The sequence below is a fragment of the Theropithecus gelada genome, chromosome 20, assembly GCF_003255815.1.
Source record: "Theropithecus gelada isolate Dixy chromosome 20, Tgel_1.0, whole genome shotgun sequence".
Lineage (NCBI taxonomy): Eukaryota > Metazoa > Chordata > Mammalia > Primates > Cercopithecidae > Theropithecus > Theropithecus gelada.
In genome coordinates this window covers 14660818-14676051 of record NC_037688.1, presented here as the reverse complement: position 1 = coordinate 14676051, position 15234 = coordinate 14660818, and the positions used below count along the sequence as shown (strand labels likewise).

Genomic DNA, 15234 nt, shown 5'->3' with positions numbered 1-15234 from the left:
AAATTTATACATTTTTTGCTACCCTCATTGTGCAACTAAATCTATACTTTGATGTATTCATCATCCCACTGCACTAAAATGCTTCAATTTATGCCTAATTTCATAAATTTAGGACAATTTTTATCCCCACCACAAAATATCAATTTAGCCACAAAATATAGAGATTAAACCACTAAATCAACTTTGACCAAGAGACTAAAAACTAATCATGAAAATAACCTCTGTAAGCTTTGTCCAGTAGAGACAATTAAAATGATCTATGGGGGAAAAAAACTGAAGTCCAAGCCTTGCGTTGCGAAAATCTGGCCATGCAGCCTGGACACCAGCTGCATCCTTGGGGAACTATGGAGGAAAGGCACAGGAAGAAGCAACACTAAGAAACCATGGAAGCAGGAGCCGGAGCAGTCAATGCAGCACAAGTGGGGCTGCACAGGAAAAGGCCAGCAGGGACAGCGGAACAGCACTAGGGCTCCTTTAGGACAGCAGTGACTAAGCTCCAGGGCGTGGTTAGGAATCCTTTGGCAAGGCAACACTGGCAGGCACTACTGAAAGCATCGCAAAGTATCAGGGCCTTGGGCAACAAATTACTCTCCATGTAAGCAGGACTTGGCAGAAGTGCTACCGAGCCTCCATAGAAACTCCTCAACAACCCGGGCAACTGAGAACCTTAAACTGAATGGCAAACTTATCACTGTTGTTAGAAGGCAGGATTGGTTACACTTGTCGGGGGAAGGACAGAAGGGGAAGGATGAGGACGGCTTCAAGGGGGCTCGCAATTTTCAGTTTTTTGATCTAACCATTGGTTGACAGTGTGCTCACTTCTCAGAAAATTAGTCAATCTAGACTCACGATTTGTGTATCACACTTCAATAAAAAGCTCCCCGCCCTGACTGCTGCCACCAAGCAAACAAAGGACGATGACCCGCCTTTTTTCTGAAGCTACAGTAGGATACCCCACTATGCTAAAAATAAGGAATGTTCTCAGTGGAAAGGTCCCATAATGTAGATCTCTTCACCACACCTAGAGGATGCTGAGCAAATGAACTAAATGAAAAAAGTAAAAGCCACAGTTTGAAAGAGAGAGCTCCTACCTAGAGCTAAACCAAGGGCTGGCCAAACTTCTACTTCCTTATGCTGGTCTGCGTTCACCTGTCATTTAGTGTCTAAAACACATGTCCCTTTAGGGCATATCAACATTCACAAATGAGGTGGAAAAAATTCCCAAACTGCATATAAGGTGAAACGAACTAAATATAAAGGCAGAGCAAAAATGCACAAAATAATTTCAGTTCATTTACTATTAACATGTGAGTCTTACGAAAAATAAAATCATTTCCACATTCCAAATATATTAACTATGTTAAATATTTAATCGAGCCAGAGAAGAGTAGATACTTAAATATTCAAACAGCTAAACACTTCTAAATCATTGTAAATCTGTATTCTCTAAGAGTGGCCCCTTCGGGATTTTGTAGATGGTCTGAATCTTTGTCTGTTACAGTATTCATGCTTATTATATTAAAATCCCACATATCTGTTTTCTGATATTATTAGTTCATTGGTTTCTTTTATTTTTAAAGCACCAGCCACAAGTAGAATACCTCTCTTCCTTTACTCAGGCCTTATGGACTCTCAAGCTGGGGAATCATTGAGTCATCCCAGAAATAGCTATTATTCACTAGTTCTCTAGACTTAAGCCTATGTTACTCCCAGGATATATTCCAGAAAAATAAAGCACCAAAGCCGACAAAGAGAAACGGAAAATGAAACAAAGGAAGCTATAAAAGAGCCTCAGAGCCATCCATCCTAGACATATCTGTCAAACGCTTGCCCAGTTTCTAGTCTCCTAGGGCAAGAGTGAGCAAACTTCTTCTGTAAAAGGACAGGTAGTGAATAGTTTGGGCTTTGTGGGCCAGGCTCTGTAGCAACTACTCAACTGTGCTGTTATAGCTTGAAAGCAGGCACAGATAATATGTAAACCAACAGGCATGGCTGTACTTTAATAAAATATTAATCATGAACACTTAAATTTGAGTTTCATATAATTTTCACATGGTTATAAAATATTTTTCTCTGGATTCTTTTCCCCCCAAGGATTCAAAGATGTAAAAATCCTTCTTAGTTTATTTGGCACATAGGCCATAGTTTGCCAACCCATGGGCCTAAGGTATTGAAGCTAGACTTGATAAGTAAGCTACCCTAACTAGGCCCCAGTGTGAAAACATTGCTAAAAAGATAAAATGAGTGACACAATAGGTGTCTTGCCATCTTGTTTCCTCTTTAAACTGTTCATTTGGAAAGCATATTTGGGGAAGAAATCTGTTTTGTAAACGGCGATGCCTGTCCCATTGACCTAATGCACAGGATGCTAAAGGGAATTCACTGCTCTTTGTAAGTATGACGGAACATATTAAACCCATGTGAATTTTCCCTTTTCCTTATCACCCACAATCCAAACAGCACATTTATCCAAGAAATACAAAGGGCTGAGAAAAGGATGAAAGAATAAAGACAAAGCCATCTGTCTTTTCTTCCATGTTAAAGAAATGTCTCTCCAATCACTGACTTGCATGGGGAGATGACACCAGCTATTTTCCTGCAGAATTTCAGTACAATCAAACAATACTGACTGAGGAATTCTAATTTGGGTAACATACTCAAATATTGTCTCTTTCAACTTCAAAGATCATGCAACCTAAAAAAGACAGTTGTTAGCACTGTTATTTTTTTTTATGTTGTCAAAGGGGGAGATTTTATATACATCAGAGAAAGTAACAGATGTTGCTATTTATATCTTTTCTTCCAAATGTACAACTGACAATGTTCTTCCTTTTTTGATTATTTTAAATAATTATTTTTGATTTAAAAAATTTTAAATAACAGTAAAATAACAGTAAACAGTACTGTTTTTAATAACAGTAAAATAAATGGAAAAAAAACAAAACATATTTTAGACAGAATGGGTGAGAAGATTACACTGTGAACCCAAACACCTGGTTCCAATCCAGACTGTTCACTGACTAGCAGATAAACTGATCTCCCTCTGAGATAAAACCCCAATTTCTCTGTCTCAGTTTCCTTATCAATCAAAAATGATAATTCCTACCTACTTCAAGGAGCTGTTGATACATAAAAGTATCTTATAAACTCTGCTGATTTATATCATTGTAAAATGCTATTTTAGCTTTTTTCCAAAGTTGCCAATTTGGCAACATTTTACCATTTAATTATAAACATCTCTGCTTCAAAAAATCTTTTAGTAAATATTTAGTCCCAAATTATAACTTACTTAATCACAACTTTGTATCATTAAGAAATTCTGGAAGACAATTAAAATGTTGAAATGTATGTTGTATTGTCCACTACCAAATATGCTTTTTATTATAAATCCAGACTTCCATAATGAAGGTGTGATTCAAAAGAAATTTAGCATTTAATTTTAAGCAGAAACTTTGCCCTCAAACCTTATTAATCGCATTATGACAGGAGTAAAACACAAGAATGGTGTTCAACATTCTTGTGAATGATTCTGATTCTTTGATTCTTTTCTCATCCAAGATTGATGAGAAAAACCTCACTCAAGGTATCTAAAGTTTAATATTGATTCTGTTCTCCTCTCTTTTGAATACATAAACTAGCTAGATAACAGTATTATTCCACTTTTTACTATTATCTGTCAGCTGTCAGTTACAATAACAACCCCCCAAAAATTACATCTTGACATCAGTTTCAGACACCTCTGGAAGAGAGAGGAGAGGATAAAAAAATAATTGTTGTTGGAAAGTTCTTTATAGCCCTATGAGACTAAGTAAAAGAGTTAGACCTTATCATTATTCAGAAGGTAGAGTTCTGGAGAAAACAAAGACCTAAAATAAATTAACCTAGACAGAAGAGAAAGACTGGGGTGATTTAGTAGCAGTACTGCCCTCAATGACTCAATATTTGCAATAAGGAATGCATAGTATCAGCTTTCCTGATACATAAAATATCACTTGTATTATTTCCTCTTCAATGAGCAAAGAGAAGTAATAACCTGGCATCACAAAGAAAAATAAATTATCCACATAAGTAACTTTCTGATAAACTCTTGGCTGTCCAGTCCTGCAGAAGGCCCAGCTGGGAAGTGCTGTGGACTACAGCTTGGCTCCATCGCACACCAGCCCTCTGACCCTGGGGCTGGATCCTCTCTGGATGAGGGGGTTGCTCAGGTGGTATCTAAGGGCCTGCTCACCTTAAAGAATTTACAAATGTGAGATGTTTTAATAAACTTACTTGATGCTTCCTGGGAAACAGCCGCATTTTAGTGGTGATGGAAATTATCTGTACAGAGAACCTTAGGAATGATACCAGCTGTCTTACAACTAGCATACACGGGCAGATCGCCAAGTCAGCCCCCAAAGGCCTTTGGCTTTGGCTCTGGCTCTTGCTCTTCTCTCTAAACCAATGCTACTCAACTCTGCCCCACAGGGGACATTCAGCAATAGCCAGAGACATTTTTGCTTTTCACATCTTGGGAGGCAGAAGGTGTGCAGATTCTAACAAAAGTCTGGGTTCCTCCCACAATAATTTTAAAACCACTGCATGTACAGAATTATCCCACTTGGGCTTTTTACGGCAGTATATTCCTACCTTGGTAAACACACAGCAATGGAAAAGATCAAACTACAGACTACACAGAACATGGATGAATTTCACAGACATCACAGTGAGCTGAAGAAGCCAGATACAAAAAGAAAAAAAAAAAAAAAAGCACTGTATGACTCCATTTATATGGATCTTAAAAACAAGAAAAACTAATCTATGGCGCTAGAGATCAGAATACTGGTTATCCCTGGGGGAGTGCTGATTGGGAGAAAGCACAGCAGAGCTTTTTGGGTAGTAAGGACTGAATTGTGTTCTCTCAGAATTCCTATGTCGAAGCCCTAGCCCACAATGCGATGGTATTTGGAGATGGGGTCTTTGGTAAGCAATTAGACTCGGATGAGGTGACGTGGGTGGGATCTTCAGGATGGGGTAAGTGTCCTTAGACACACCAGAAAGCGTTCTTTCCTCCACCTACCTCTCCCCACACATACACATCAAAGAAAGGCCATGACTACACAGTGAGCAGCTGGGAAGAGGGCCCTCACTAGAACCCAACTATGCTGGCATCCTGATCTTGGACTTCCAGCCTCCAAAACTGTGAGAAAATAAATTTCTGTTTAAGCTAGAACAACAGATATTTTGGTATTTTGTTACGGTGGTCTGAGCTGACCAAGGTACCAGAAATGCTCTGTATCTCAATATGGACAGTGGTCACAAGAGTGAATAAATGTGTAAAAATTCCCTGAGCAGTATACTTAAGGTTGACTCACAGTTTTTTAGAAGGAATAGCAAGAAACAAAGCACTAACTTAGCAAGAAACAATCTAGCATTACGAAGGTGAGAGTTGGGAGACTTTTCTACTTTTCATTTGATTCCCTTGTCAGTGCAAATTCCTTTCCATGAGTATATGTGATCTTACATAATTTTTAATAACTTGTTAATTTTAATATTGCTCTAAATTCCCTACTTCAGAGGGTGTGTCTCACCACTGACCCTGAAGCCTCAATGGCAATGACTGTCAAATCCACACCTGCCCCCGAGCACTCAAACTCCAACCGTGAGTTTCCAGGCACCACTGGTGCATCTCCTCTCAAGCACATAACTGTCACACCCACCATGTCTCCAAATGCAGTTATCCACCCCCAACTCCTCCTCCGCCTTTGCCCCTGGCTTCTGTCTCTCAGGTTCTAACTCACCCTTCTCCTTTGTGTCTCTGTGTGCCCTCAGATTGTTTACTTACAGGTGTCCCTCCACTCTCAGACTCAGAAACCAAACACATGTAGGTACATTTTTCCACAGCAAACAGGCAGGTATTCCTCATTATCCAAATTATTGCTACTCTCTAGCTAAAACTCAGGAAATGAAATACTATAGACTCAGATAACATGAGATTCCTCTCTCTCCAAACTCTCATTACCGAAACAGATTGATTGATTGATTTTTGAGATGGAGTCTCACTTGGTTGCCCAGGCTGGAGTGCAATGGCGTGATCTCGGCTTACTGCAACCTCCACCTCTGGGGTCCAAGCAATTCTCCTACTGACTCAGTCTCCCGAGTAGCTGGGATTACAGGCATGTGCCACCACGCTGGGCTAATTTTTGTATTTTTAGTAGAGATGGGGTTTCACCATGTTAGCTAGGTTGGTCTCAAACTTCTGACCTGAGGTGATGCGCTGCTTCAGTCTCCCAAAGTGCTGGGATTACAGGTGTGAGCCACTGTGCCTAGCTCCTAAACAGATTTAAATAGCATATGGTATTTATATTTTTGCAACATCCTCTAACTGTTGCTTTCACCCCCATCACTATCACCCAAGGCCAGACCTTCATTCCCTTAAGTCCAAGTCCTTCTCAGATGCTAGAACATGGCCTTCCTCCTTCTAGCCCTGCCCCCCACTCCATGCACCCTACTCTATCTTCCTTTTTTTTTTTTTTTTTTGAGATGGAGTTTCACTCTTGTCCCCCAGGCTGGAGTGCAATGGTGAGATCTCGGCTCACTGCAACCTCCACCTACCAGGTTCAAGCGATTCTCCTGCCTCAGCCTCCCAAGTAACTGGGACTACAGGCACGCACCACCACACCCAGCTAACTTCTGTATTTTAGTAGAGATGGGGTTTCACCATGTTGGCCAGGCTGGGCTCGAACTCCTGACCTCAGGTGACCTGCTTGCCTTGGCCTTCCAAAGTGCTAGGATTACAGGCGTGAGCCACTGCGCCCAACCCCATCTCTCTTTCTGACATGGCTGTTGCCCCTGCTCAAAAAAACCTCACTGGCTCCCACGCACAGGGATCCAGGTGAGATACTGCTTTTAACTTTCTACCTCCCAGAGTAAACCTTGTGTACCAGTCACCTGATTTACTTGGTCCCTGACCATCCTTGTACATGTCCTGCTCTGTGCTATTTTTCCCAAAAAGAAACACCTACCCAACCTTCCACAGCAGCCCTGAGCTCCAGCCAGCTCCTTCACTCTTTAGCTGGATGACTCTGCCCTCCTCTGGGCCTCATCTGTGAAATGGAAAAATAACTGTATCTCCTTCACCTGTCACATAGTAACCACTCAATAAACATTAGCTATCATTTTTAGCACCAACTCAAGTCCTACCTACCAAATGGTCTTCCTCAATACACATTACCTACAGAAATTTTCCCTCATCTAAATTCCTTTTACTCCATTCATTTGTTTGCCCAACATCATCTCCTGAGCTCTGTTTGCATATGAGTCCCCACTATGGGCTTTATTTGTATAACCTAATGTCATCCTCACAGCAGACCTCTCGTATCCAAAGGAGCCGACTGGTACACGGGTTTTTCAGCAGTGGCAACAGCCGTGTCACAAAGACAGAGATGGGCACAGAGAGTAAGGTGCATGGAGTGGGAGGGGTTAGAAGGAGAAGGCCATATTCTAGCATCTAACAAGGACTTGGAACTTCTCCATCATCCTCATTTCAGTAAATGGTATCTTCATGCTAGAAGCTGCTCAGGCCTAAAACCTTGACATTGTCCTTGACTTCTTTTCTCCTCTTATACCCTACATTAGCAATTCATTTCTACACTACATTTATTCATATATACATAAGTCAGACCCACTTTTTGTCTCTTCTACCACTATCATCCTGATGCAAGCCACTCTCATGTGTCACATCTAGGTGATACAGTAGCCTCCTGTCTCCCTGTTCTTACTTTGTCCCCTCCTACTTCCCAGTCTGTTCTCCACACCACACTGGGAAGGAGCCTTTGACGGGGCTCAAACCTTCAATAGCCCCCAACACTCACAGACTGAGATCCAAAGTCCTTACCCTGTGCTATGAGGCCTACATGACTGCCTCCTAACCCAACTCTTCTGTTACCACTCTTCCCCAGGATTATGTGCTTTGGTGCTACGACCTTCCGCTCTTCTTCAAATACGCTAAATACACTGCTGACTAGGGCTTTCACAGTCACTATTTCCTCTGCATCTGCAGGAATATTCTCCTCCAAAATGCCTACCTGGCTCACCCCCTTACTTCCTTCAAATCTCTGCTCAAAGGTTTCCTTTTTAAAGAAGCCTCTCAGCACACCCCAGCTAAAGCAGTCCCACTGTCCACTCTACCACATTTCTGTTTTATCTCCTTGGTAGCACATTATCAATTTCTGGCATCACATGTCTACCTGTTTGTTCATTTACTGTCTGTCTCCTAATAGGCTCCTTGAGTCTGGGAACCTGGTCTGGTCTGTCCACAGCCCCATTCCTCGTGCACTGAACAACAGCACCTAATGCTCAATAAATATGTGTTAAGTGAATGAAGGAAGAGAAGACTGTAACTTTGGTGTACCTTACAGATCAATGTAGGAATTTCTGGCAAGGTTTGAGGAAGGTTCTTCTGGCAGTTAGCAATGCGTATGGGGGATCTAGTTGTTTGAGGGCACTGTTGAAGCTATAAAAGAGTATAAAGCTACAAAATATTTCAAACTTTACGTTATTTAGGGGAGAAGAGATGTAGGTATTAATAGACATTAATATAAAGCAAATAAGTGAGCTAGGAGGACTCTAACCTACCAAAACAAAGGGGATTCTCATATCTCTATGTCCAGCCCAACTCTTTTCCCAAGCCAGTATTTCCAACTGTCCACCTAATACCTACACCTGGATGACTCATGGATGCCTCAAACTACACATGTCCCAAATCAGACTCATCACTTCTCTCCCCTTAGCCACTGCCACCACCAATGCTTCCTTCTCGTGGGTTCCCAGTCTCTTTCGGTAAAACAATTAGCATGCAGTCAAGTAAGCCAGAAACCACCTTTGAGTCCCCCCGGGGTCCCTGTTCACCTCCTCAATACTCAACCAATCTCAAGATCTACTTCTCAAACCTTTTGCAAAGTCATACCCTCATCTCTCGCCACTTCTCTGACTTGCATGCCGACTAAGCCTTCTTGTTCCTCCAACCAGCCTCCCCATGGTCAGGGAGGTCTTTCTGAAATGCTTTCCTGCCTTAAGTCCATCAGGGACACCTTCCATCCCCTACAGAATAAGATGCTCATGTTCTGACAGAGCTATAAAGGGTGCTCTCCACAGAACAGACACTGCCACCCTTACTATCCTCATCTCTTGCTACCTTCCCCCAATTATACCCTAGTAATTCTCTATTCTTTGGGATGCCTGTTTCCTCCCTTCATACTCCTGTACGTGCTAAGTACACACTCTCTATAACACATCCCCAACCCTATCTTGTCACATGGGGAACTCCTATGTATGCTGCAGCCAGCTGGGAAAGTCCCACCTTTGCCAACCCCCTCCCACACTATTCTGTATCTTCTATACTGTTCTTCCCTAGTGCAGTAGTTGTGATTATTTCGTCACACATATGTCTCCCTCTCTAGTGGCAAATTTCCTATATGGTAAGGTCCACAGATGCTCAACTCTGAGTCTTCAGCATTAAGTCTGGCACATAATAGGTACCAGATACATGTTTGTTGAATTAAAGTGACCTGTTCCCTGAACACACCTTGTGAAAGATCTTCCTTCTAACTCCATATTCTTTAAATAAACTTTTTCATGAGGAGTGACCCCTCTCACCTTCAGATCTTTGCTCCAACCTGTCCCTCTCCTTGGCACATCCATTAACCTTATTTTCTATGTTAGTCCATCAAGAAGCTGGTTCAGACCCTCAGACTCACTACATCTCCAGCTGCTCACACTGCAGGGGCTTTGCACTTGCTCTACCCCCTATCAGCAGTGCTCTCAGATAGTTCCATGACTTGCTCATTCATTTCAAGCAGGTCTCTATTCAAATATCCCTGTCCTCCTTTAAGAAACAGCCCTGACATCACACTTCCTATCTGTGCTTTTATTGCTAGTGGTACCCTCCATAGGCATATCAGTTCAATGAGGGCAGGCCTGTCTCATTCACCACTGCATCCCCATGCCTGCCAGAGTGCCAGTAACATTCATCTAGTTCATATTTTTTGAGCACCTACTGTGTGCCAGACCTAGGTGCTAGGAACACATCAGGGAACAAAACAGATAAAAATCTCCTCACATTCTACAGGGGGAGGACAACAATACACAAGAAAAATACATAAAATATAAGTGCTAAGAACAACTAAAGCAATGAAGGGAGGTGGGAACTGGGGAAAGCCTCACTAGGTACCTCCCTAGTAAAGACCTGGAAGAAGTGAGTGCGAACTACATGGATATTAACTTGCAAGCACAAAGGCCCTAGGCCAAAGCATGTCTAATGTGTGGAAGGAGAGGGAGCAGAAAATGAGACTGAGAAAGTAACAGTGGGTCAGATTATGTAAAGCCTTATAGCTCACTGTAAAGGGGTTAGTCTATCATATTAATGAGATGGGGACCCATTGGAGGGATTTTTTTTTTTTTTTTAAAGTAAAGGAATGGTACAATCTGACAGCCTGTGTTTTAAAAAGATCCCTCTAGCTGCTGTGCAAAAAATAGGGGCCAGGACAGAAGCAGGAAGACCAAATGGGAAACGATTTCAATAATCCAAACCAGAGGTGGTGACTTGGCCCAGGGTGGCAAGTACTATTTGTGGCGTTAATCACAGAGGGCTGGGTGTGGTGGCCCACACCTGTAATTTCAACACTTTCGTGGGAGGCTGAAACGGCAGATCACTTGAGGCCAGGAGTTCGAGACCAGCCTGGCCAACATGGTGAAATCCCGTCTCTACTAAAAATACAAAACTTAGCCAGGCGAGGTGGCACACGCCTGTAGTCCCAGCTACTTGGGAGTCCGAGGCAGGAGCATCACTTGAGCCTGGGAGGCAGAGGTTGCAGTGACACGATGACACGAGATCGCACCACTGCACTACAGCCTGAGCAACCGAGGGAGACTGTCTCAAAAGAAAAACAAAAAAAAAAAAAGAAAGAAAAGAAAAAGAAAGAGAGCAGTCAACGATGGCTCAAAGGTTATTAGCCAGGGTCTTTCCTATTATTGAGATGAAAAAAAGGGCAACAGGAGCAGTTTGGGGAGGGTAATGAAGGGGAGCTTCCTAGCCCTCTCTTGGCATGTTTAATTTGAGTTGCCTATCATCCATCTCAGTGGAGATATTAAGTGGGTGGCTGGATAAAGGTCAGGGGTGAGGCCAGCGATGGAGATATAAATAAGGAATCTGTTAGCCTCTGATATGTAGGTATTTAATGCTATGAGATCACCATCAATGAAAATAAAAATATTGCAAACACAAATGCACAAAGGAAGATTTAAAGAAAAAAAATAAAGAAGAAAAGCTAGGATGACGGAGGATACCCTCCCACATCCCCCGGAAAGAATACAAAAAGGTGATCCTCGCTTTTGCTGAAAGACAACTCGGTCAAAACAAAGATTAAATAAATAAAACCTCCTTCTCACGTCTAGCAGAAGGGCAAACCCAGACCAGAGACTCTGTCAACGGGTCTTTCACACTTTCACCAAGGACCCATGGGGCCGGCCCCATAATTTTTCCAAAAGACACCCAGTGAACTTGGGCTTCGCCTTTGCAGAGGACGGGATGGAGTAAGCCCAGAGAAGGGTGGGCCACCCCTGGGTTCCAACCACTAGCATCCTCTTGGATGTACAAAAGGTAAGCCAAGGGTTGGGAGAAGTTGCACTCGCCCCAAAGACCCCTTCCCTCGCAGGGCAATGCCTCTCTAGAGGGTATGTCCACGAGGGGTAGGCGAGCAGGCAGGGCACGGTCAGGAAGGTAAGCAGGCAGGCATTGTGGCGCAGGCTTAGGAAGGGTGGGCTCGCGGGGCACTAGGTGGAGGTGAGGGCAGGGGCGTGGCGCGAGGGCGCCACAGTGGGGAAGGGGGAGTCGGGAGGCCTAGGTTCTGCATTCAGAAAGTGGGCGAATGAAAGGCACACCCAGGGGTGCAGCCCGACTCTAAGCCTCTGGGGCGGCTCGACAACGCGTTGTGTCGCCGGCGTCAGGCGTGCCCGGCTGCCATGAGAACGGGAAGTGTGAGCGGCGGGGCTCCGAGCGTGGGTACAGCGCTCCACCCAGTCACGGGGTCCTGGGTTCAAGGACAAGCCCAGGGTCGGAAGAACGCGACCAGACACACCCTTACCTTGTACTACAGCCGTCTCCGCCGCTCAGGTGCCGGCTTGAGGACGCGGCTGCCGCTTCTCGCGCCGCTCTACCCCGCTTCCTGATTGGCCAAGGCTGGCTGCTCCCAGAAGCCCTCGCGCGGCGCGCCGCCAAATGAACTTTATGGAGACCCGTGGGGAAGGACAAGAACAGGGGCGGGGCCGGGGGCGGGACGAAGGCAGGGCCTTGGGCCAAACCGTCACCCCTGGGCCACAGGCAGCCGCAGACCTCACCTTTCCCACTTGTTTAGAGTCGGCTCTGCCGGGAGAAAGCGATTCTAGAATTCCCTAAGTTAAAGGAATTTCTTACTCCTTCAGCGCCATCCAAGGGCCAAGCCCTAGTCTAGGAGCTGGGAACACAGTGGCGACCACGACAGACAAGATCGCTGCCCTCACTGAGTTCCCAGGCTGGCAGGGGAAACAAAATATAATAAATAAGTAACTGCAGTTCACAAGAAGAGCTATGAAGAAAAAACAGGGTAATGGGAGAGAGAATGCTTGGATGTTGAAGGGAGGCCTTTCTGAGGTGGTGACATCTTGAGCTGAATAAAGAAGGACGAGAAAGGATGGGGCTTGCAAAGTTCCGGCTTCAAAGAATTCCAAGCAGAGGGAACAAGAGTGAAGTCTCCAGGGGAAGCCAGCTGAGTGTTTGGAGACTAGAAAGAAAGGGTGTGTGGCTGGAAGATGGTGAGCAGGGACAAGTGGGGTCAGACTCATCCCTAGACTGGATGGCTTACACACAACAGAAATTTAGTTCTCACAGTTCTAGAAGCTGGGAGGCCCTAGATTAAAGCACCCGCAGATTCAGTGTCTGCTGAGGGCCTGCCTCCTAATTCATAAATAGCACTTGATATGGGTTGGCTCTGTGTCCTCACCCAAATCTCACCTTGAATTATAATCCCCATAATCTCCACATGTCAAGGGTGAGACCAGGTGGAGGTAACCAGATCATGGGGGGCAGTTTCTGGCATGCTGTTCTCGCGATAGTAAGTCTCATGAGATCTGGTGGTTTCATAAGCGTCTGGCATTTCCCCTGCTTGCACTCATTCTCTCTCTTGCCGCCCTGTGAGCAGGTGCCTTCCACCATAATTGTAAGTTTCCTGAGGACTCCCCAACCACGCGGAACTGTGAGTCAATTAAACCTCGTTTCTTTTTAAATGACCTGGTCTCAGGTATTTCTTCACAGCAGCATGAGAACAGACTAATATAGCACTCTTCTCCCTGTAACCACACACAGAAGAAGGGTGAGGGGATCTCTCCAATATTTCTTTTATAAGGGCTCTAATTCCATTCATGAGGGCTTCACTCTCATGGCCCAGTCACCTACCAAAGTCCTCACCTCTTAATACCATCTCAAAGGGGGGCAGAGTTTCAACATATAAATTTGAAGGGGGAGGACACAAACATTAAGAAGTCTATAGCAACTAGTGTCCAGCTTTGTTTATTTTTAATACCTCTCTATAAATAATTGGTGCTGATTAACAACATGTATGAATGTGGCCTTTGCCCTGAAGCTATTAAATATGTAACCAGACTCTGCTGTGATCAGAGAATATCTACAGAGATAATAATATCTTGCATCTGAATAATGTTTTATACTTTTACCTTGCTTTTCTTTTTTTTTTTTTTTTTTTTTTTTGAGACGGAGTCTCGCTCTGTCGCCCAGGCTGGAGTGCAGTGGCCGGATCTCAGCTCACTGCAAGCTCCGCCTTCCGGGTTCACGCCATTCTCCTGCCTCAGCCTCCCGAGTAGCCGGAACTACAGGCGCCCGCCACCGCGCCCGGCTAGTTTTTTGTATTTTTTTAGTAGAGACGGGGTTTCACCATGTTAGCCAGGATGGTCTCGATCTCCTGACCTCGTGATCCGCCCGTCTCGGCCTCCCAAAGTGCAGGGATTACAAGCTTGAGCCACCGCGCCCGGCCACCTTGCTTTTCTTTTATGTAAAAAAAAAAAAAACAACTTTTAATGACATAGACAAATGCTTGTGCAACATTGCCAGATGAAAATCCAGGACACTTGCCTTTTACAGCTGAGTATTTCTACATTGTAAAACCCAGCAATTCAACTCCTAGATATATGCCCTAGAGAAACTCATACACATATGTACAAGGGTTATAAGCAAGAATCTTCATAGCAGCACAGTTCATATTAGCAAAAAACTTGAAACAATCCAAATATCTGTTAACCAAAAAAAAAAAGGATAAATAAATTGTGGGATATTATGCAATGGAGCATTACACAGCAGTGAAAAAGGAGTGTGCTTCAGCCACAGATACACCATGGATGAATCTTGGAAACGTAATGTTAAATGGAAAAAGTGGCCGGACACAGTGGCTCACACCTGTAATCTCAGCACTTTGGGAGGCTGAGACAAGAGGGTAGCTTGAACCTCAGAGTTCAGGATCAGCCTGGGCAACATGGTGAAACCCTGTCTCTACAAAAAATACAAAAAAATTGGCTGGGTGTAGTAGTGTGCAGCTGTAGTCCCAGCTACTGGGGAGGCTGAGGTGGGAGGATCACCTGAGCCCAGGAGATCAAGGCTGCAGTGAGCTGTGGTCATGCCACCGCACTCCAGCCTGTGCAACAGAGTGAGACCTCATCTCAAAAAACTTTGCAGTTTTCCAGATGGTCTTCCCATATACCTTCCTATCCCCGGAGATAACCACAATCTGACATTTCATATTTATCATTCCAATGTTTTATAGTTTTATCACAAACGTATCTGTGCATAAACAATATATTATTTGCGTTTTTTGGTTTGTTTGTTTTTTGTTTTTAAGAGAACTGGGTGCATTGGCTCACTCCTGTAATCCCAGCACTTTGGGAGGTCAAGGTGGGAGGATCACTTGAGCCTTGAAGTTCCAAGACCAGCCTGGGCAATGCAGTGAGACCCCTATCCCTACAATAATAATAATAATAATAGTAAGCCAGGGATGGTAACTGATGGTTGTAGTCCTAGCTACTCAGGAGGCTGAGGCAGGAGAATCACTTGAGCCCAGGAGGTGGAGGTTGCAGTGAGCTGTGATCACAAGATCCTGTCTCAAAATTAAATAAATAAACACACAAAGAGACAAAGAAAGAGGATATCAAAAT

At 44.0% G+C, this 15234-nt stretch overlaps 1 protein-coding gene across 1 annotated transcript in view; it reads right to left on the bottom strand.

The window, feature by feature from the left end:
- The window catches only part of NUP93 (nucleoporin 93), a 113650-nt gene extending 101421 nt beyond the window's left edge, over nt 1-12229 (bottom strand). Inside the window, exon 1 of the mRNA XM_025369714.1 lies at nt 12123-12229. The gene's annotated coding sequence lies outside the window, so the exon portion shown is untranslated. The remainder of the gene's footprint in view (nt 1-12122) is intronic.
- Nucleotides 12230-15234: the final 3005 nt, after the last annotated feature.